The sequence below is a fragment of the Amphiura filiformis genome, chromosome 8, assembly GCF_039555335.1.
Source record: "Amphiura filiformis chromosome 8, Afil_fr2py, whole genome shotgun sequence".
NCBI classification, from domain to species: domain Eukaryota; kingdom Metazoa; phylum Echinodermata; class Ophiuroidea; order Amphilepidida; family Amphiuridae; genus Amphiura; species Amphiura filiformis.
The window spans coordinates 18405826-18410756 of record NC_092635.1 but is presented as its reverse complement, the minus strand read 5'-3'; the positions used below and the strand labels follow the sequence as shown (position 1 = coordinate 18410756).

At 46.8% G+C, this 4931-nt stretch overlaps 1 non-coding gene across 1 annotated transcript; it reads right to left on the bottom strand.

Annotated features, from left to right (window-relative positions):
* Nucleotides 1–2488: 2488 nt before the first annotated feature.
* Trnay-gua (transfer RNA tyrosine (anticodon GUA)) lies at nucleotides 2489–2561 on the bottom strand. The gene has a single exon. It is a non-coding gene; the product is annotated as a tRNA-Tyr (tRNA).
* Nucleotides 2562–4931: the final 2370 nt, after the last annotated feature.

The following is a 4931-nucleotide window of genomic DNA, read 5'->3' as shown; positions in this document are numbered from 1 at the left end:
TCAATAGAAACTGCTTGAAAATAGGAGCGAAACACAACTGTACGGATCTGTGGTGCCACATCTGTCAAGGTAACTTTCCCGCCGGACATAAATGTTACATCAAACCACACGAAGTAAAGAAAAACGGTAAAGAAGCGACACGACTTTCTGCTACATTTTCTTTGACGTTGAAAGCCAGCAAGATACGGGAGTTCACAAACCGAACCTTTGCGTCGCTCAGAAAGTGTGCGAATCGATGCGCCGACCAACCTCTCCAAGAACCGCAAGGCGACGTTTGCGGGAAGATAAAGAAATGATTTTTAAAGGAGAGAGTTGTATGGAAGAATTCTGCCTCTGGCTATTCAAGGGAGAGAGTCATAAACACGCCCGATGTATGGCCCATAACCTGAAAGGGTACGACGGGTATTTTATCCTACAATTCCTCTACGACAACGCTATAAAACCGAAAGTGATTATGAACGGCGCGAAGATCATGTCCATCACCGTGCGGGACCCGACATCGTGTTCAAGGACAGTCTTAACTTCTTTCCGATGCCTCTTTCCAAACTTCCCAAGAGTTTTGGCATCAAAGAATTATGCAAGGGCTACTTTCCGCACTTCTTCAATACGAAAGCAAACGAGAATTACCGAGGGGAGCTACCTGCCGCTGAATTCTTCGACCCCGAGGGAATGTCGGAAGATGGTAAAAATCAGTTCTTGGCTTGGCATACGGCCGAAAAAGAGAAGGGATTGACGTGGGATCTGCAAGAGGAACTCTTGAAATATTGCGTCAGTGACGTCGATATCCTTCGTCGGTGTTGCATGAAATTCCGCGACATGTTCATGAGGGTTACCAAAACGAAAGAAGACGATCCCGGAGTAGACCCGTTAGATAAACCCCTCACTATCGCCGCCGCCTGTAATCTCGTATTACGAAGAAATTTTCTTCAACCAAACACCATCGCGATCATTCCACCTCACGCGTACGGTCCGAACCAGAACTATTCCGCCGACTCCATACGATGGTTGACTTACGTGTCTCTCGAGGAAGACATTGAAATACAACACGCGATGAACGGGGGAGAAGTGCGGTTGAATGGAAGAGTGACGGTCGATGGCTTTTGTTCGGAAAAACGAAAAATCTACTCTTATCATGGCTGTCTGTTTCACGGATGTCCCGACTGCTACGACGGGGATACCCTCAACCCTATTTCCCAGAAACCTATGGCCGAACTTTACAGGTTAACTCTGTTCCGAAAGCAACAGTTGGAGGTCAATTACCCCGGGTACGAGATTATAGAAATGTGGGAGCACGAATGGAAGGAAATTTGGAAAGATTTACCCGCCGACGTGAAACGGAAGATCGACGTTCCCGCCCATTTCGAACCCTTGGACCCGAGAGAGAGCCTGTACGGTGGTCGTACCGAAGCTACCAAACTCTTCCACCAGGTCAAAGACGGAGAGGTTATCAGATACCTGGATTATTGCAGTCTATATCCCTGGTGTAACAAGTACCGCCCCTATATCGTAGGTCATCCAAAAATCTACCCGAATAACTGCAAGAATATTTCTTCTTACTTCGGATTGATACGGTGTACGGTCTTACCCCCTAGGTGGCTCTATCACCCCGTCTTACCGGCAAGGTGTCACGGTAAATTGATGTTCGCCCTGTGTGGAACCTGCATGGAAGAAAAACGGCAAGCCTACTGCCCTCATTCGAATAAAGCCCGAACGATCAGGGGTACGTGGGTGACCCTGGAAGTAGAAAAAGCCGTGGAGATGGGATACGTAATCGAGAATATCGAAGTCGTGTGGGATTGGGAGCAACGCGCGGAGTACGATAAAGAGACAAAGACGGGCGGATTATTCACCGAGTATATAGACCAATTTCTCCAATTGAAACAGGAAGCTAGCGACTACCCCGATTGGTGCGAGACCCCCGAAGATCAACGACGGTACATAGACGAATATTTCGAAAACGAAGGGATACGTCTGGACTCCGAGAATATCGAAAAGAACCCGGGCATGCGGTCGCTCGCCAAGTTGTGTCTGAACAGCATGTGGGGTAAGGTGTATTTCATTTTTACACCGTAAAACCTAATATTAAATGGCAGTAAATACACAACAGCTTCTCTTTGTATTCAGATAATAAGGATAATTCGTTATATTTTAATTTACAGGTAAATTCGCTCAAAGATCCAACATGAGTCAGACGGTTATTCTGGACGAACCCTCCGAAGTATACAAGTTATTGACGAGCGATAAGCGTCACCGTCGACAATATTCGACTCATCAACGACGAAGTCATCGAAGTAACCTACCGGGAAGAAGGGGACTTTGCCCGAATTAATCCGAACACCAACGTCGTCATCGCGGCGTTCACGACTTGCCACGCCAGGTTAAAGTTGTATGAAGTCCTGGAAAAATTGGGAGATCGCGCTATGTATCAAGATACTGGTAAGACACTTCTTCGATAATAAAATAATTTAAAAAAATTAATTAAAAAAATTCCCCCCGCCCGGGTTCGAACCGGGGACATTTCGAACTACAGTCGAACGCTCTACCGACTGAGCTACGTGGGGCAGCCAGTTACTCGTACGACTAATTTATACTTATACCTCCTTTTTTGTTTTTATTTACAGAGAGCGTCATTTTCCTCACGCGTCCTGGTGAGTGGGAACCTCCTACCGGCGATTACCTGGGCCATTTTGACGAGGTCGACTCAAAGACGGTAACCACATCTCTACTTTCGTCACGGGCGGCTGCAAGAATTACGTATACAAATTGGATACGGGAAAGACGGTTATGAAAGTGCGCGGGATCACTTTGAACGTCCGTAATTCGAACTGGTGAATTATTCCACCCTGGAGCGTATGGTACGAGGTTTGAAGTCGACGGAAGCGAAGCGAACGAGAAGAAAGGGTAACGGTAACCGATCCTCATCGAATCGTGCGTAACGTTAAAACCAAAACCATCGAGAGCCGGGTATCGAAGAAAGATTACAGGGTGGTCTGCGATAAGAGATGGATCGTGAACGGTTTCGACACGTTAGCGTACGGGTACGGAGTATCTTGAGGGGCCGTTTAACGAGAGATTCTATCATTTACTATCGAGATGGAACAGTTGGAACACGCACGCGAAGATCCTCCTACCCCGTGTATCTGTAAAGACAATTTAAAAAAATATTCGACTTTTCCAATATTAGGGCTGGCTCTTCTCCTCCTCACCAACACGGCTTTGACCATCACGCGACATCAAGGTGAGACGAAAGCGTCAATCTCTGTCACAATTTTACTCTGCCCTCCGCCCTTCCTTCCTTACATCTAGCTCGAGCGAAACGTCACTAACGTCAAGTTTAGGGAAGACTCAACGCACTGTCTCCCTCAACACACTCTTCACTTGGGAAAGGATATATACCTGAACGTCTGCGACTATCGCGACAGTATTCGCGTGGACATCAGGCGGTTCACGGGTGACGTAAAAGCGAAGGAATTCTACCTACGATACGCGGTATTTATCTCTCGTTGGAGCAGTGGGCGGTGTTAAAGGTTAATACGGATTATGTAGGTTACGTTGTAGAGAAACTCGAAAAACGTCGACAACTTTAGAATCACCATGGATGCTAGACTCATTCATCCGTACACTGCCATTGTTTCGGGACCTACGGGTTCGGGCAAAACTCAATTCGTCAAACGGTTGATATCTGATGGGGATACCGTCGTACACGGTCCTCCCGACAAGATCATTTGGTTGTACGGAGAATACCAGTCGGCGTATAACGAGATGCGTGAATCTCGAATAATATCGTTTTATAGAAGGATTTCCTCAGGATATGGAATCTCTGATCGATCCTTGAAACGAAACCTCGTCGTCATCGGCGATCTCATGGCGGAATTATCCGGAGATACCAGGGTGATGAACATGTTTACGAAAGGATCTCACCATCGTAACATGTCCGTCATTTTCATCGTGCAGAATCTCTTTTGGCGTCCAAACAATTTCGCACCATCTCGTTGAGAACGCTCACTACATGGTTCTCTTCAAAAACCGAGAGATAACTCTCGCAGATTGTGCATCTAGCCAAACAGATCTTTCCCGGAGTCGTCAAGTTCGTGCAAGAGAGCTTCGTGGACGCTACACAACACCGATACGGATACTTATTGGTGGATCTGAAACCAACGACCCCCGAAGATTTACGATTACGCACCGATATCTTCGACGGGTTGCGACAAACCGTCTACGTGCCGAGAGTATAAATGTCGTCGCGCGTGTCGATAACGTTCATTACTCTACAAACATGTCAAAGAGACTGAAGCAGAACGCCCGGCGCTCTCCGCTACTTGGTCAAATGTAATCCTCGTCAGAGGAAAGCCATCATACATCACGCCGACAATGGTCTGGTAGATTCGTTGTGCGAATGCGCGCTCAACGTACTCAAAGGACACGCGTTCCGTTAAGCGTTAATCAGAAGAAGAAACTTTCGGTTCACAAACAACGTTTACGATCCTTAAGTAATAAAAAGGTGGCGCGCAAACGAAAGAGAGCCATTCTTAACCAGAAGGGTGGATTAGTCGGAGCTCTTCTAGCGCCCGTCCCAGGCACTATCGTAAGTCTATTGCTCAAGAAAAGAAAATGAAACACGCTAAAAAGATGATCCTCATTGACCCTCGTGAATTGGACAGAATTAACACCATGGTCGCCGATCGGGCTAGAACTAACGACGCGACGGGTGGAACTGAAAACGATACGAAACGCGTTCTGGACCGTACCGATCTTTCGTTGCACGACATGATGCAACTGTACCATCAAACTCTCCAACGATATCTGAAGAAGGATAAGCGTAACAGAAAGGAACCGTTGAACATTTTGTTGAAAGCGAGGATCATAAACTAGATAATTCTGAAACGCCAGTGGAAAGTATCGACGACGATGAAACGGAGGCTGCTAAAATC